A 19,101-nucleotide genomic window follows, 5' to 3' on the forward strand; every position below is an offset into this window, starting at 1 on the left:
GCCCAGTGATAATATTGTAGGTTTGAGAGGGCTAGACCACCCATGGATCTCATTTTCTGCAGTGCTCTCTTTGGGATACTTGTACATTTCCCACCCCACACAAACACTATAATCAGTTTTTACAATGAATTCAAAAAGGCCTTGGGAATGAAGATTGGGACGGATCAAAACAGGAAGAGGGACCTGGGCAGTATGCTCACTTTGATCGTTTGCACCCCCGCCCCCCCACCCCCCACCCCGGAGAGTGGGAGTGTGTTCTATATCTGTGATGCACCATAAATTGGACTCGAGTCGTAGTGAAGTTCCAAACAACAGGCTTTAATACGCTAGATGTGAACCCGGCAGTGGTCATACAGAGAAAGCCGACTGCCAGCCAGTATGAGCTCTTCTACCCCGCCATGTAGGTGGAGCTACCAACCTCTCAGCCAATCGGCGGCAGTCACATGACCAGCCACAAGCAATTGGAAGAGAGGCACATGACTTGCCTGGGCCAATGGGCAGCGAGGCTGCTGTACCAATGGCAGCTTGGTTCTCCGGTAAGATGATCTCTCTAGCCATACTACCACACTCTGCAGGTTCTCTTTAACTTCCTGTGTCAGGCTGGTGAGGATCCACCTGTGCATTCCTGTCCAGTCATGAGCGATTTGTATCCCCAGGTCGCGGACTTTGTGTCAGGCCCATTTAAAAGGCAGCCCCTCAACTCTGCCCCTCCCCTTTGCAGGTTCACCGAGAAGGATTTGCTTTTGCTCAGGTCAATTTTGTAGCCTGGGAAGTCTCCAAACTCTTTCAAGAGAGCCATGATTCCTTCCATGCTGCTTCGTGGGTCCGAGATGTAGAGGAGCAGGTCATCCACACAGATCGAGGGCTTGTGGTATTTGTCATTATGCTCTCCATGGGAGCGCTGTACAGGAGTTTCACCCAGTCGGTGAACCTTTTTCCAAGCCTGACCCACCCTCGTACCTCTGTGAGGTACTTCCATTCGACTCTGTCAAAGGCCTTTTCCAGCTTCTAGGGAGATGATCCCCTCAGGTTTTCTCTCCCCGGATAGGATCATTATCACGTTCAGCAGGCGCCTGATGTTTGACAAAGCCCATCTGGTCTTCTGTTACCACCTCTGGTACGCAGTCCTCCAGCCTTTTGGCTTGGACCTTGGCCAGTATTTCCGCGCAGCATTTAACAGAGAGATGGGTCTGTAGGAACGCATTCTGTTGGGGCTTTGTCTTTTTTGGGTATCAGCGAGATTGAGGCTTGTACTGGAGTAGGTGGCAGTGTGCACCTCGCCAGCGAGTCTGTGAACATCTCCCACAGATGTGGGGTCAGTGATGTCACAAATCTTTTATAGAAGTCCACTGGGAATCAATTTGATCCTGTGGTTTTCCCCACTTACATGGAGCTAATACTTTCCAGGACTTCTCCTAGTTCCAGCGGAGCTTCCAGGCCCTGTCTCCAAAGGACTTGTGCTGGCCGCCGCGAGATGGCGCATGCGCAGGAGCGCCAGCGTATTCTGGCACATGCGCAGAACCGCTGCCGTGTTTCCTGCGCATGCGCAGGGGGTTTCTTGTCAGCGCCGGCCACTGCGGAGCCTTACAGAAGAGGGAAAGAGTGCCCCCATGGCACAGGCCCGCCCACAGTTCGGTGGGCCCTGATCCTCCATGGGGGCTCCCCCTGGGGTCGGAACCCCCTCCCCCCCCCCCCCCCCCCCCCCCCGAGTCGTCCCCCCCCCGGAGGACTCCGCAGGCCATCCTCAAAGCTAGGTCCCACCTTGTCTAATCCACGCCGGCGGGACTGTCAGAAAACGGGCGGCCACTCGGCCCATCGGGGCCCAGAGAATCGCCGGAGGGGGCCACTGCCAACGGCCCCCGACCAGCGTGGTGCGATCCCCACCCCTGTCCTCCCCCACGACTGACATGTCCAGTCTATCAAGGAACTGCTTTATCGCCGAGTCCCTGCTGGGTAGAAGGTCTCAAATGCCTTGTTGACCTTATCTGGCTCTGCTACGAATCTGCGTATGCTATCCCTAATCTGGGTTATTTCCCTTGTGGATGCCTGCTTTCTCAGCTGGTGAGCCGGCAGGCAGCTAGCTTTGTCTCCGTGTTCGTATGGAGTCCCCCATGACTGCCAAAACTAATGCTCTGCTTTCCTCATGGAGAGAAAAGGTCAAAATCCAACTGTAGCTTTTTCCTCTCCGCCAGGAGCTCTATAATCGGGGCGTCAGAATATCGCCGGCCTACTTCCAGAATGGAATCGACTAGCTGTTGCCTAGCCGCCCTTTCTTCCCTCTGTGCATTGTGGGCTATAATTTCAACCCTGATCACAGCCTTTAGTTGGAGGGTGAGACCTCCCCATTCTGGTTGTTAGTAATATACTTATCAATGTCCTGTGATATTTTCTTGCAGAAAGCCTCATCTGCCAGGAGGGCTGTATCCAACCTCCATGGGCAGCATTGGGCATGACCTGTCTCCAACCAGCACGGTAGCGCAGTGGATAGCACTGTGGCTTCACAGCGCCAGGGTCCCAGGTTTGATTCCCTGCTGGGTCACTGTCTGTGCGGAGTCTGCACGTTCTCCCCGAGCCTGCGTGGGTTTCCTCTGGGTGATCCGGTTTCCTCCCACATCCAAAGGCGTGCAGGTTAGGTGGATTGGCCACACTAAATTGCCCTTAGTGACCAAAAAGGTTAGGAGGGGTTATTGGGTTACGGGGATAGGGTGGAAGTGAGGGCTTAAGTGGGTCCGTGCTGACTCGATGGGCCGAATAGCCTCTTTCTGCACTGTATGTTCTATGTTTCCTATGTTTCCTGCAACATCACATCCATATAATGTGGAGCGTGGTCGGAGATTACAATTGCGGGCAGCATGGTAACATTGTGGATAGCACAATTGCTTCACAGCTCCAGGATCCTAGGTTCGATTCCGGCTTGGGTCACTGTCTGTGCGGAGTCTGCACATCCTCCCCGTGTGTGCGTGGGTTTCCTCCAGGTGCTCCGGTTCCTCCCACAGTCCAAAGATGTGCAGATTAGGTAGATTGGCCATGATAAATTGCCCTTAGTGACCAAAATTGCCCTTGGTGTTGGGTGGGGTTACTGGGTTATGGGGATAGGATGGAGGTGTTGACCTTGGGTAGGGTGCTCTTTCCAAGAGCCGGTGCAGACTCGATGGGCCAAATGGCCTCCTTCAGCACTGTAAATTCTATGATAATCTATGATAAACTATGATAATTGCAGAATATTCCACAGTTAAAGTCTTCTCCCATGATCAGTCGGTGTCCATGTAGGGGATTTCCGCCATGGTCTTTTTTACGAACTCCATATCATCCCAGTTGGGAGCGTACACATTCACCAGGATTACCGGTACCCCATCTAGGACACCAATGACCATACCGTACCGTCCCTCCGGGTCCGTAACCTTCCTTGTTGCCGTGAACATTGTCCTCTTATTTAAAAGAACGGCTAACTCCCTGGCCCTCATCCCTTAGCAGGAGTGGTAGGTCTGTCCCACCCAGCGCTTCCTTATCCGCAGTCTATCCTTCTCCCTCAGGTGCATCTCTTGAGGAAGATTGTGGGCTGGATTCTCCGCAGCCCAGTTTAGCCCGGGGGCGGAGAATCAAATTTCTCCGGGACCCGAGAATCGGTGTGTTCGCGGAGAACTCCATGCTGCTGGGGCGGCATTGCCAGAGGCCTGCCCAGCAATCCTCCACTTCCGACCAGCCGAGTTCCCAATGACATAGTTCTAACCACCTATCGCTATTTAGGAAGCTCCCGCGGCTGCCCTGGTTGGGGGGGGGGGGGGCCTTATGGGCAGCCGGGGGACAGATTAGGGTGGTCAGATCTTCAGGAGCACGGCTGATCGGGAGGGGCCTACATTTTACAGATGCATCCGTGGTCCGAGTCCGCCATGATGCTCAAAGCGGTCGCTGGAGGCTGCCGCCGTGCGCATGTGCGGACTCAAAACTGGAAGTGCGGGGCCCATATCCACAGCTAAAGCTGCGTGGATCACTCTGGGTCCCTGCTTGCCCCCCGCAGGTGAGTGAATTAGCTGATCTTTTTTATAGGAAACTCCAGAGTGAAACACCAGCGGTTTTAAGTCGGCATGAGGACATAGTCCCATTTTAGGAGAATCCAGCTCTATGTCAGCTTTCATACTATTCAGGCTGAAGACTCTGAATCTTTTCATCGGGCCATTAAGTCCCCTGTTGTTCCAGGTGACTATTCTGATGGGGTTTGTTTGTCCCCTTCCTCCTGCGGAATCAACCATGCTTCCCTTGTGGATGCGCCCCTGAACTCCTGGGTTTCCCTTTGTTAGGAGGGTCATCCAAAATGGCTGTAGTCACCGTACTCACCATGAGGCCTAGCCCCTGCGCCCCGGGAGTTCCCTTTGTCCAGGGGCCACCCAATGTGACCGGCAACTGTGTGTATGCCATGTGGCTGAGCCCCTGCACTCTGGTGGCTGAGCCCCCACACTGCAAGTGACTACTTGCGGTGCCACCTTGTTCCACATTTCGGAGAGTGACCTACGGAGGCCAGTCTGGAGTCCTCCCTCCCCCCCCCCCCACCCTTGCCATTTAGTTCCCCCTGTGGTTTTTTCCCCGCTCCTCGCGGCCTTCCCCCCCCCCCCCCCCCCCCATCCACTCCAGTACCATTTCCCATTGTGGTAGTATGACTAGGGGTATTACGGTACCTGGAAGTGTGAGCTGCCATTGGTGCAGAGGACTCGCTGCCCATTGGCCCAGGTAAGTCATGTGCCTCTCAGCCAATTGGCTGAGAAGTAGGTAGCTCCGCCTACGAGGCGGGATATAAGAACCCGTGCTTCCCGGCAGTCGGCCTTTCTTCTGTACGTCAGCTGCCGGGTACACTTCTTGTGTATTAAAGCCTATCGTTCGGACTTCAAATACGTTTCATGTCCATTGATTGTGCATCACCCATTTCCCGGAAGCCTCCTCTCAGTGTGAGCAGACATGGATAACGAAATGTAACATCGACTCCAATGCGCCAGTGCAGTCTTAGGACGCTTGAGCAACAGAGTGTTCAAATGCCAAAACCTCAAACCCAGCACCAAGCTCAGGTCTATAGAGAAGCCGTGATTCCCGCCCACCTGCATGCATCCGAAACATGGACAATGTAAAGCATGCACCTCAAATCCTTAGAGAGGCATCACCAACGCTGCCTCTGCAAAATCCTGCAAATCAAATTTGCGTATCCAAATTTGATATGGCAGTCAACCTTTTCTTCATAAATTCTACATCGTCCCAATTCGGGGTGTATGCGATAACCAATATCACCAACCATGTAAGGAACATTATTTTACTGCTCCTGCAGAGGCAGTTTGGACAGACAGCAAGGAAGACGGCAATGAGGAGGCAGAGGAAATCAGGGGGCATGGATCTTGATTTTGGTCAGTGCTGCTCCCTGCACTCTTCCTGGATTTTTTGCTCGAAGATCATGTCCATTGAGCCTCTTGATGGGCGGAAGCCGCACTGAGACTCAGAGAGGAGCTCTTTAGTCATTGGGCGGAGGCGTTTGAGGAGTGTTCTCGCGATTATCTTTCCCATGTTGGAGAGCAGGGAAATCTCTCTTCTGTCTACCCCTCCCCGCACTGTGACCCCACCCCCGCTGCCAGGTGCTCTCTCCCTGGGGAGGATGCGCCATGATCCCCCCCTCACTCATACCTCCTGGCGCTAGCTTTCCCGCTAGTGTGGTGGCCCCCCCTCTAGGGTCGTCCTGACCCCCTTCCTACTCCCGCTCTGCTCGTGTCCCCATTATCTCCTCCTCATCTTCTCCTGCACTCTGCTGAACCTGTCCCGTTCTTTCTGTGAGCTAGTTTGCCTGTTCATCGCAAGGTGATGCACTGCCATGCAAAATTTACCCTGATTTCCTCTGCGTCTTCCTCACAGCAGGCCATGGCTGGGAAAGATGGCGGCATTGCCCAGGCACTGGCCGACGTGGTACAGACACAGAGGGAGGTGGCCCAGTCACAAAGGGAGATGGCACAGTCAGTGGCTGATGTGACACAGGCCCAGAAGGAAGATGGTGGCACAGTCACAGCGTGCTGTGCCACAGCCCCAGATGGAAGTGGTCCACACCCTGTGCTCCATGGCCGCAAGCATGTGGACCCTCTTATGAGACAGCAGCGGGCCTCCAGGACTGGCAGTGCCAGGTTGCAGGGGAGCCTTAGGGAATAGTTCCGCTTGCATCCCCATCCCATAGAGTAGCCCGGGGGCCATCTGGCACCCTGAGGGAAGAGAAGTTGACGGGGCCTATGCCGGTGACTCCCACAGGGGCGGTGACTGAACACCGCAGCGGCACGGACCACCCCCACCTCTCCCACCAACCTTCTGTCCCTGGTGCATCTGGTGGGCAGTGGGCAGCACCATGCCACCTGGGACACCCAAGCAGCAGCCATGCCCATTTAATACATTAGACACCGCCACTCATGGTGTTGACATTGTGCTGCAGGCTCTCCACTGCGGTCGCCACCCTAGCAGTGTTGGCCTTGGTGCCATGCATTGCCAGTGCAATCTCCTGCACCCATAGCCTCTGGGGCTCCTCCAATTGGCTATGGACCGGATGTGGTGTTGCTGACATCCCTCTCTGAATCTCATGGCATCACCCTAGCGAATGCATCAGCTCTGGGATAGTTTGGGCCGGAGGCTCGACATCTGACTGCAACACAACTGGGTCCTGGGATCCAGCAGACCTCTGATTGCTGTCTCCCCTGGCATTCCTGCCACCATTTGATGGAGGCGTGGGGGGCGGGGGGGGGGCATGAATAGCACTCGTGACATATCATCTGGGCAGCAGATACTCACCTCTGCGGCACAGGCCAATCCTGATCAGTCCTCGGCCACCTCCCCAACCTCCAGTGCCCATTCCTCATAGGGGGTGAGGACTCTGATGTGAGGCAACCCGCCGCCCGTCTGGGTCTTCTCCAGTTTATTATGGGCCAACTTCTCCAGTGGGGAAACAGAGTGGGCATGGTGAGATGCACGTTTCATGCTTTCCGGGGTGATGGGGGGTCTGGCGGGGGACAGGCATGCGCACCACCACTGGGCATGGTTGGGGTGTCATGGGGGTCGATGCCAACTGTATGGCACTGGGTGGCGGACCACCTGGTGACACACCCTGCACTCAATGCCGCTGTTTGTCACTGCCTCCCCAATAGCACCATCCGACTCCCTTGGGAGGGACAGGATATCCCGTCTCGACTCCACTGCGTCCATTAGCCTGGCCAGGTCGGCACCCCGAAATCATGGAGCTGGTCTGCGCAGTGGCATGTCTGCATGCTGTCTCGGGTTTGCTTTGCAAGTTCGGGAAGAGTTGCTTCCCCTCATTAGTGGGGAGCTGACGAACGTGGTGCAGGTAAATCAGCTGGTGGGCAGTCTTTTCCAGTGTGAAGCCAATGGGTCATCATTAAGTAACCTAACTAACATTAGATACCAGTGATGGCCTTGCCAGGTCAGCCGGCGGGAAATACCTAGCTGTTTCTGCTCACTATCATACTTAGAAACGCTTCCTTTAGATCATGCCCGTTGTCACATTTCCTTCAAAATGCATGGAAATGTTAAACTGAATATATAAAACACAGTATCAAAAATTTTATAAATTAGCCATGGAAATACATTCTTATAGGATTCAGTAGGTTGCCACTGACAGTTCCTTTAATTCACAAGATTTTGCCATGAGTCTTCTTGTGACTGAACTAGATTCTTCAGCCATGGGCCAGGCTGCCCCACAAGGAAGTGGAGGCCAGAGTGGAGGATTAGCTTCCTTTTCTTTTCTTTTCTTCTCTGCCACCTCCTGGCCTCATCATTTCATTAAGACATTGGGATTCAAAGAGTGACACAGCTTTTGGACAGCCTGTTGCTGTTTTGCATGATTGGTAGTAATCCTCCCAGTCATTAAGGTCACTGGTGCCGCATTTCATGGCAAGTATCAGCCATGACTGAATAGCGGAGCAAACTCGATGGGCTGAGTGGCCTAATTCTGCTCCGATGGCTTATGGTCTAAGTTTGAGTGTCTTTGAAGAATTTTCTTTGTCGGCCCCTGGAATGTTGGTATTGTTAAGAGGGGACCTAGCCGGGAGATGATTTTCGGCTATCCAGATATAGTGTCCAGTCTATAAAAGTCCATTTTGTAGTTTTGCCTGAATGATTGTGGAGTTGACCTCAAGAAGGATGCTGACATTTATTTGATGTGCATCCAATTGAATTAGGAGGAGATGGCGGAGGCAGTACTGATGGAATCTCTCTAGTACATTTGTGTGTTGCTGATGCACAGTCCAGGCTCACGGTGGTAATGGCAATTGCTCTGTACACTGGAGCTTTTGCTGATTCCCTGTTGTCAAACATTCATTGCCATAATTTGTAGCAGGCTAATCATGCACAGCTGATCTTTTTTGTTATTTGTTCACAGGATGTGGACATCCCTAGCTATGCCAGTATTTATTTCCAATCCCGAATTGCACCCGAGGAGTTGGTGGCAAACTGCCTTGAACTGCTGCATTCCATGTGGTATAGGTACGGCAACAGTGCTGTTAGGGAGGGAGTTCCAGGGTTTTTACCCAGAGACAGTGAAGGAACGGTGATTTAGTTCCACACCAGGATGGTCTGTGGCTAGGAGGGCAACTGCAGTGTTTCCTTGCACCTGCTAACCTTGCCCTTCCAGGTGGTAGAAGCTAGTAGAGGTTGCAGGTTTGGTAGGTACTGATGAAGAAGCCTTTAGTGAGTTGCTGCTGTGCATCTTGTAGCTGGTGCGCACTGCTGCCACTATGTGGAGAGAGTGAATGCTTAAGCTGGAGCATGGGTGCCATTCTAATGGGCTGCTCAATCCTGGATGGTGTCAAGCTTGAGTCTTCTTGGAGTTGCACTCTTACAGGCAAGTGCAGAGTATTCCATCACACCCTTGAATACTTGTGCCTTGTAGGTGATGGACAGGTTCTGGGGAGTCAGGAGGTGAGGTGCTTACCTCAGAATTTGGAGCCACAGACCTGCTCTTGTAGCCACAATATTTATATGGTTAGTCCAGTACAATTTCTGGACAATGCTAACCCCCTCACAACACCCCAGGATATTGATAGTGGTGTGTTCAGCGATGATATTGCCATTTAATGTGAAGGGAAGATGATTAGATTCACTTTCACTCGAAATGGCCATTATCTGACACCTGTGGGGTGCAAATGTTACTTGCAGTTAGCAATTCAAACTTGGCTGTTCTCCAAGTATTGCTGTATTTGAACATGAATGCTTCAGTGTCTGAGGAGTTACAAATAATGCTGAACAGGGAAGATCATTGAAGCAGCTGAAGATCCAATGTTGGATTCCTTCATCACTGGTGGTATTTTGAGAGAGGTGGTTTCCATGAAATGCGAAGTGCTCAACATATTCTAGAGTCTCTCCTCATCATTTATGGGAGGTGGAAAATTTGACTAACCAGCTGTGAGTTGAGAGGAAGAGTTTTCTTTTGGTAACAGTCAAGGACATGGTGAGTTTTTTGGATGCAGAATTGAAGAACATAGAACAGTACAGCACAGAACAGGCCCTTCGGCCCTCGATGTGCCGAGCATTGTCTGAAATCAAGATCAAGCTATCCCACTCCCTGTCATTCTGGTGTGCTCCATGTGCCTATCCAAAACCGCTTGAAAGTTCCTAAAGTGTCCGACTCCACTATCACAGCAGGCAGTCCATTCCACACCCTAACCCTCTCCGAGTAAAGAGCCTACCTCAGACATCCCTCCTATATCTCCCACCCTGAACCTTATAGTTATGCCTCCTTGTAACAGCTACATTCACCCAAGGAAATAGTCTCTGAACGTCCACTCTATCTATCTCCCTCAAGAGATCATTTAACTTGCAGTCAAACTACAGATGATGTATGTTTATGGTGGTCAGTATAACTTTGGCATGGAGGCAACTGAGTTTCAAGATTTTTCCACCAAAACAGTATTTCATGCTGACATAGGGACAGTACAGTGGGGCAGCACTGTTGCCTCACCGGGCCGAGAACCCGGGTTCAATCCCAGCCCCGGTGCACTGTGCATGTGGAGTTTGCACATGCTCCCCGTGTTCGTGTGGGTCTCACCCCCACAACTCAAAGATGTGCAGGGTAGATGATTTGGCCACGCTAAATTGCCCCTTTATTAGAAAAAAAGAATTGGATACTCTAAATTGTTTTTAAAACTCATGCTGACATTGGAAGGCAAACTGATCTTTGATGAGGTAAATAAACACTGCTATCGGGTGAACGTAAATAATATGGGGACTATCACAAAGCTTTGCTTGACCTCAGGTTTGGATTTGGAAGGCGTCTGTTTCAGATCGCCCACTCAAAACTGTTTCAGTTAGGTCATCATGAAGCAGTTGCAGGATTGCAATGAAGTTTCTTGGACAGGCAAATCATTTTTTTTCCCCCACCATTTGATTGGTTGTATGCAGCTCTCCCGTTGATGGTGGTTCACCCCTGGATTCTACCACAGGGTATGAGGGAATATATTCCCTGGAGAGTATCAGCTTCCGCTGTGGATTCACAGCTGAGGAATTGTTAAAAATATTCTTTCCAGCATTGCCAGATGGCACTGTCATCCTTGAGAAGTGAAACACCACCCTATGAACGAAGGGAATTTTGTCCACTTGACCTTGGTCTAGAGATTGTCCTAGTGGCTTCAAATAAATCTTTGCATGTCATGATGGTTTACATATTGTTGGATATCTCATGGTTTCTCTTCCTGTACTTTACTCTTTCAGATGTGTCCATTAGGATTGGCTTCGAATTGTTGCAATGCTGTCTTCTTGACTTGTGTTGTTCTGCCAGCCAATGAAGCTGCTCGTTTTCTTTCCAGGAGGTCACATATTTGAGTATCATTTATTTGTTGAACCAATCCTGGTAACAATAATACTTGAATCCAATGGTAAGGGAATAGAAGTTACAATATCTGATCTTATTTGATTCCACTGTTCTGAATTGAGTTGTATGCCTGAAACCATTTCAGATTGATTATAAGCTACACGTGGAATTCCTCTCTTCAGTCGGGCTGCTTTCGGGCTGGGACATTGAGATTCGTCCTCTTGGATATTTGGGCCTTGCAATGTCTATGCGCCAGGTGGATGCTCATCACTGATTGAACAATTCTGCACTGTAAATTCTATGATTCTAAGTCTATGATCAGTCCAGCAGGCATCAGCCCCCAGTATCAAATGATACAAACTTCACTTAGGAGGTACCAATGCTTTGATCTAGGATGCCTCCATGGGGTTTTTACATTTGTCCTTGTGGCAGAAGAAGGTAATTGTTCTAATGAGGCTGTGCTGTGCACATTATTTACAGTAGGTGAGCACAATTTGTATTGACTTTTCAAAATGGTTCTACTCCATACAATCAATCCATACAGCCAAGCCCGGTATTAAAGTACCTCAGAAGGTGATTTATTTTTTTCTTTTGAGATGGCAGTGCAGACTTTATCAAAGTCAGAATATAATTTTTCCTTCATATCTTCATCAGACTCAAGGGTTTTGACATAAGTAATGATGACAGTGGCACATTGGTTACAACTGAGCTGAACCCAAACCTTTCGTAGTGCATCCAAGTTCCTATTCCGGACAACAAAAATGTGTCCACAAAGCTCACGGTCAGCCTTTCCTTTCCAGTAGAAGGTGTATCCCCCCTGCTTGGGTCTTCAGTAGCTCTTCCCCAAGAATGTTTCTCACTAAGAGCAGTGATTGACAATTTGGAGTCTTGATAGCTTATGTGGTACTTCTTTCCGAATGGCCATCTTGAGAATATCCGTGCATGTTCTAACATTTCAAGTTGCAAAATTTAATTTTCTTCCCTTGACAACAAAGATGGTGATCCCATGTGTTGTGGTTCCCCAGCCAGGAAAAATTAGGACAGCCAATTTTTCGGGCATTATTTCTAGCCCCTCTTCCCCTAACCCCCATTTGGGGTGAGCAGACGGTATCCTGAAGAGGACTTCTCAGTCACAGATTCTGCTGCCCGAAGACATCTCTTTTGAAACATAGCTGTCCAAAAACTTCCATATATCTTTTGGGGGTGTGCAGATTCTTGACTTGGGGCTCTCGGGTACACAGCCCTGTCCCATCACTAATGTCCATCACCACAAGGCTTGGCAAATGGACCCTGGTAAAATCCTGCATGTGACATTAACATGGAAACCTTGGGTTGCCACCATTGTCCATGTGATCTTCAGGGTTTGATAATCAGATTTCAGTGATGTTTGCCTGTTCTGATGTTCAGAACATTTTGCAGCGCGCATTGTCTGGCATTTCCCCCTGCTCCCTACCACCACCCAACCTTGCTGCTATGGGTGACCTTACCTGAGCAATCCTACCAGGAACAAGGTATCCCAGCCGCATCACTAAAGGGATCAGAAAACATATCAAGGTGGCAATCTGAGGAGTGAAGAGATGTTAGTTGGTAAATTTGCCATTTAAGGGGATGCTTTGCCAGACAGAAAGCCTGAGATTTAATCCTTGGTCTTTCCTAGGTTGGCGGGGCTCAGTGTTGGCATTACTGGGAAGAACAGGGGAAAGTAATTCAAAACTCTCAGACATGAACCTAACTGGGTTTGGTTATAATGTTCCGCACCTGTCAATAATCTGAAAACAAAAAGCAACCCTGCCACCAATTATCCATGAACAATGTCATTTTTGCAAAGCACTGGACACACCTGTTCTGCTTCAATGAGTCAGTATTTTCAAAATAGTAAAGGAGAAACTTTTTGGAGATATCAATCAATCAAAATGTATAATATGCATACTTCATTCTAGTGTGGAATTTAACCAAGCTGAAATTTTAGATAAAAATTGTGATTAAAATGCAAATTAAACCATTTCCTTCAATTATTAAGCATTACATTTTTCAGGTACCAAAGCTCAGATTTTTCTTTCTGCAAGGCATTTTGGAAAAGTTATCAGTTTGCCATGTGGGTTTCGTGTTTGCTCGTCCATCTATCATTCAGGAATATTACAAAATGTGCACAGCAGACATCAGACTGTGAAACAATAATTTTTTTCCATATGACCATGTAGCACATCATCTTATTCCTAGAATCTGGATCAACGAAAACAGATATGAAGTACATACCTGATATGTTATCTGGAATTCAATACTCACATTATAATCGTTATTGTCACAAGTAGGCTTACATTAACACTACAATGAAGTTACTGTGAAACACCCTTAGTCGCCACATTCCTGCGCCTCTTCGGGTACACAGAGGATAATTTAAAATATCCAAATTACCTAACAGCACGTCTTTCGGGACTTGTGGGAGGAAATCCAAGCAAACACAGGGAGAACGTGCAGACTCCACACAAATTGTAACCTAACTATGGCTACCAGGAACTTGCACTTAAAAAATAATTTAAAAGTATTGTGTTAACCTAAGCTAGTACCTGAATTAAATCATTGACCCAAACTGTTTTACTGAGTGTGAAGAATGGGAAGACTAGATTTAAACTTGGTTGTACTGAAACGGCATTGATTTTTCTTGGTAACTGATTTTACCTTTCAACCAATCCACCTACCTTAAAATCCTTGATACCATCCCAACACACGTTTATTAGCATGGCATCCAGGACCCAGGTTCGGTCCCAGCCTCAGGTCACTGCCCGTGTGAAGTTTACACATTCTCCCCATGTCTACATGAGTCTCATCCCCACAAGTCAAAGATGTAAGCATAGGTGAATTGGCCACACTAAATTGCCCTTAATTGGAAAAAAAAAGAATTGGGTACTCTAGATTTATTTTTTAGAAAACATTCCCATCCCAGCTATTTTTGGGTATAAATTGTACAATTGATGCTAACAATCCCATGTCTTATCAGGTTTAAAATAAAAATATGTGAATGTTGGGAAAATATCTCCACATTTGAAAAGATGTTAATGTTTTAGATAAGCAAACTTGTGATGTTTTCGATTATAGGTTGTGCCTAAAACATTCAGTTATTTCTGTTCTTTCGATGCTGTCAGACCTGTGGGGTCAAAATTTAGTGGGTCTGTCTGAGAATTTTATCTTTTGATATTTTCCTCCAATGCCTCAACCTAAAAATGTAAACTTTTCTTTAAAAAGCTATTTCTGCCAATAATGTTAGGGTTAGAGCAAGGGATGGGTGGCACGGTAGCACAGTGGTTAGCACTATTGCCTCACAGCACCAGTGACCTGGGTTTAGTTCTCACAATGGGTCACTCCCCATGTCCTCCCACTGTCTGCGTAAGTTTCCTCCGGGTGCTCCGGTTTCCTCCCACATGTCCCAAAAGACATACTTGTTAGGTGAATTGGACATTCTGAATTCTCAGTGTAACAATAATCTTCATTAGTGTCACAAATATGCTTACATTAACACTGCAATGAAGTTACAGTGAAAAGTCCCTGGTTGCCACATTCTGGCGCCTGTTCACCGAGGGAGAATTTAGAATGTCCAATTCACCTAATAGCACATCTTTTGGGACTTAGACTTAGAACATACAGTGGAGAAGGAAGCCATTTGGCCCATTGAGTCTGCCCCAACCCATTTTTTTAAGCCCCCACTTCCACCCTATCCCCATAATCCCTTCTAACCTTTTTTTGGTCACTAAGGGCGATTTATCATGGCCAATCCACCTAACCTCCACGTCTTTGGACTTGTGGGAGGAAACTGGAGCGCTCGGAAGAAACCCACATAGACACAGGGAGAACGTGCAGACTGTGCACAGACAGTGACCCAAGCTGGGAATCGAGCTAAGTCCCTGGTGCTGTGAAGCAACAGTGCTAACCACTATGCTACCATGCCACCCTTACCCAAACAGGCGCATGTGGCGACACGGAGATTTTTAGTGTGGCTTCACTGCAGTGTTAATGTATGCCTACTCATGACACTAATAAAGATTATTATGATGTCCACATCTTTGTAACATTGAAGTGACACTATAATATTAATACGAGTACCTGATAAATTAACAAACTAATACAGCAGTTATAAGATGACCATTAATATCAGACTGGAGGGCAACATGGTAGCACAGAGGTTAGCACTGCTGCCTCATGGTGACGAGGACCCAAGTTCGACCCCAGCCCTTGGTTACTGTCCATATGGAGCTCACCCCCACAACCCAAAGATGTGCAGGGTAGGTGGATTGGTCATTCTAAATCGCCACGTAATTAACAAAAGTCAATGCTAAACTGGAGCTGTACCCCAAACGGTGTTACACCTCAACACTTTGTCTTAGTGCATTCAACATTCACATCAGCACCAGTCTAAAGTTAAGCTGCTATTTTTAGATTCATGCACACCTGAGCTCACTTTATAGCGATGGAAAAGTCACAACAGAACTTAAGTCTGCAGACATAATAGTTAAAGAACTTATCATTCCTCTAAAATTCTCTAATATATTCTGGTATAAAAAGAGCCTGAATATGTCACAGGAGGAAGCATTACCTTGTTGCTACAGTAATGATAAACTATAGACCACAAAGTTAAACATTACATGCAAAGGTAATCTTCCCCGTACCTCAATGTCAAAGTGAAAATATTTGAACAATAATTTGTTTTCATGAAAAAATGTTTGAACGCTTCTCATTTTTGAAGCGAGACCTCTTTCTTACCTTTTCTCTGCGAAGCAGCTGATTCTGGTAAAATCACTGACCATCAGCTTTTGCTCGGTGTGAAGATCGCTGAAAGGATTCGAGTTGGGTTAAATAGGGTAAAAACACTTCCTTGTCTGGTCATGTCGCTGGGAGTGACTTCAGGCACGCCCACCAGACACAGGACAAACTGCTGGAAAAATCAGTCAGTTCCTTGTACGAGACGCCGCGCGCGTCGGCAGGTGTGGGTGAGGGGCAGGTGTGGGTGAGGGGCAGGTGTGCAGGTGCACAGGTGCAGACATTAGCGGTGTGCCAAATCGAACCACCCGATTCCCGACTGAGGCTTGTGAGTGTGAACGGAGGTCGTCACATTCCCTCCTGTCATATATGTCCCTGTTTGTCAAAGATGCTGTTTCATAACACATACAGCAGAAAGACGTTTTATAGTGAGGCAGTTAAACATAAAAGAGTTATTTTTGTTCTCCATTGATGAACATGATAATGCTGCTGGATTCACCCCCGAGGCCCCCGAATCCGGAGGAGGTGCAGCAGAAGGAGGGCAGCAAACGCCTGAAGCGGGTGTGAGGAAAAAGTTAATTAAATCCTTGCAGTACGTGAGTGTTCAGAAACAGAACATCATACCTGAACCTTGCTCATTTCCACAGGAATATCTCACTTACATATGACACCTGTTGGAATGCGAATTGAAATGAAATTCGCTTATTGTCACAAGTAGGCTTCAAATGAAGTTACTGTGAAAAGCTTGGGACACAATTAGTTGCCACATTCCGGCACCTGTTCGAGGAGGCTGTTACGGGAATTTGAACCGTGCTGCTGGCCTGCCTTGGTCTGCTTTCAAAGCCAGCGATTTAGCCCTGTGCTAAACAGCCTCTGATACCCCACACTAGATTATGACTGACAGTGAAGGCCACCTTGATTCTAAATGTTAAGAGCAGTGGCTCTTTCCAAACCTCTGGTGGCATGAACAGAACCTGTGGTGGTCACATTCACCCAACAAATCACTGATACACTGTTTGCAAGTTTGTTGTTTCTTAGGGAAGTTGACAAGAACGGGGAAAGAGCATTTGGCGAAAATGGCTTGATTCGGGAAGATACAGGGCACTTTAGACTGCATCCACATTGTCCTGCATGGTTTCCATCAGGAACCATCATTGTTTTACAACTGGGAGCATGTCCATACACTCAATGTTCAGCAGTGGCAGGGAGTGGTGCAGCCTGGATCTGGTTTCCAAACAGTCTTGATTCAAACACTAAAATTAGCAGGAGAAGGTTATTTGGCCCCTTGGGTCTGCTCCATCATTCAATAAGATTATGGTTTATCTGATTGGGGTCTCAACCCCACAATCCTTGACCCCCAGTACATTATTAATGTTCTACCTCTCAAAACCGATTCAGTTCCATCCAAGCGATCAGGAAGCTGATTGCCTTCTGAGGATCAAGAGGAAGCCACTCACCAACTGCCTCAGTAATCACGACTGTTTTTGTTCATATTGTTTCCTTACATAGAATCATAGAATTTACAGTGCAGAAGTACAAATGCTTGGTTCAGATTCAATCCAATTTAATTAATTCAGGAAAGTTTATTTGGATGTCAGATTTTTAATTAATTTTGTGTTCAATTTTGAGAACACCTTCGAGGAGCATTATGAACACAATAAAATGATAATTCTAACATTTGAGACGGTACTAGAGGTAATGTACAAGTAGAAGTATTTTCTGATGACTGTATAGCCAACTGAAGTTAATCAAAAAGCCTCTGCTTTCAAAATTAATCTTGGAAATCACAAGGTCCCTAGTTCCATAATGTTTCTGTCGATAAGTGGCAGCCATCAGTTCAGGAAAATTGTGATTGCCATTGATTTTAATGGGTGGAGGAAATTTGATAATTATCTCAAATGCTGTTTAGCAAGGACAAGAGTTGAGCAGTGGAACTAAATTGTAAAATCTTGGAATCATACAAGTATTGGCATTTGTCAATAAGGTCATAATTTCCTGGGACCCCCATTCGACAGTAACCAGGTAGTTCATAATTATAATGTATATCACGGTTCGCCAGGTCCCCCTTGGTTCAAACCTGGGGTGGGATTCTCTGACCCCCCGCATGAATCCCGCCCCCGCCGGCCGCCGAATTCTCCGGCACCGGAGATTCGACGGGGGCGGGAATCGCGCAGCGCCAGTCGGTGGGCCCCCTCGCCGATTCTCCGGCCCGCGACGGGCCGAAGTCCCGCTGCTGTAATGCCGGTCCCGCCGGCGTGAATTAAACCACCTCCCTTACCGGCGAGACCAGGCAGCACAGGCTCTGGGGTCCTGGGGGGGATGCGGTGCAATCTGGCCCTGGGGGGTGCCCCCAAGGTGGCCTGAACCGCGATCGGGGCCCACTGATCCGCAGGCGGGTCTGTGCCATGGGGGCACACTTTTCCTTCTGCGTCGGCCGTGTCAGCCTCCGCAATGGCCGTTGCGGAGGTGACCCCCCCGCGCATGTGCGGGGATTACGTCAGCAGGCGCTGACACTCCCGTGCATGCACAGACTTCCGCCGGCCGGTGGAGTCCATTCGACCCCGGCTGGCGTGGCGCCAAAGGTCTTCCACGCCGGCCGGCGGGACGCAAACCACTCAGGCGCGGGCCAAGCCCCTAAAGGTGAGGGCTTGGCCCCTAAACGTGTGGAGGATTCCACACCTTTGGGGAAGCCCGACACCAGAGTGGTTCACACCACTCCATCCCGCCGGGACCCCCCGCCCCGCCTGGTAGGGGAGAATCCCGCCCCTCTTGTCAACCCCGTCACATCGGCGGTGGGGTGCGGGGGTGGAGGGGTGGGGGGGGGGGTGTGGAATACTTAACATGGGGAATAAGACAACGGGGAAGCCTCTAATGACATTTAAATATATGGTGATGTAGTTCCTGAACTTTCAAGGCAGGAACCCCAATATACCATTGGCAGGGGACGGGGAATCCCGCCATTGCAAAAGCCATTTGGGGATTCCTGTTGGATTCTCCGCCCCCACCGACTTTACCATCCACCAAAAAACGCGGGGGAGAATCCCGCCTTTGTTTTCTGATAATATGATTAGCTTAATGTGAGACAATCTGAGGATATTAAACTCTTATTTCCAATGCAGACTCCACACAGACAGTGACCCAAGCCGGAATCGAACCTGGGACCCTGGAGCTGTAAAGACACAGTGCTACCTCTGTGCTACGGTACCGCCCTAAAGTAGGGAGCTAACCCTCGTAGCTGCATGTTACAGAGATAAGGGAGGGGGCAAGGCCATGGAGGGATTTGAATGCAGGATGAACATATAAATCTCACGCATTGTTAGATTGGGAGACAATGTAGGTGAATGTGCACAGAAGCTATGGGTGAATGGGACTTGGTGTAAGTTTACATAGGAGTTTTGTATGAGCTCAAACCTATGGAGCAGAGAACATAGTCAAGTGTGGAGATAACAAATGCATGGATTTTGGTTTCAGCAGCAGGTGAAGTGGGGCACTGGCAGAGGTAGGTGTTTTTAAAGAGA

The 19,101-nt window shown here is 48.7% G+C and overlaps 1 protein-coding gene across 2 annotated transcripts in view; it reads right to left on the reverse strand.

Annotated features, from left to right (window-relative positions):
* Nucleotides 1–15,653, reverse strand: part of LOC119967386 (adhesion G protein-coupled receptor F5-like) — a 157,695-nt gene extending 142,042 nt beyond the window's left edge. For both annotated transcript variants that reach the window (XM_038799884.1, XM_038799885.1), the window contains exon 1: nt 15,587–15,653. The gene's annotated coding sequence lies outside the window, so the exon portion shown is untranslated. The remainder of the gene's footprint in view (nt 1–15,586) is intronic.
* Nucleotides 15,654–19,101: the final 3,448 nt, after the last annotated feature.

The sequence above is a fragment of the Scyliorhinus canicula genome, chromosome 6 (assembly GCF_902713615.1).
Source record: "Scyliorhinus canicula chromosome 6, sScyCan1.1, whole genome shotgun sequence".
In the NCBI taxonomy this organism is placed as follows: domain Eukaryota; kingdom Metazoa; phylum Chordata; class Chondrichthyes; order Carcharhiniformes; family Scyliorhinidae; genus Scyliorhinus; species Scyliorhinus canicula.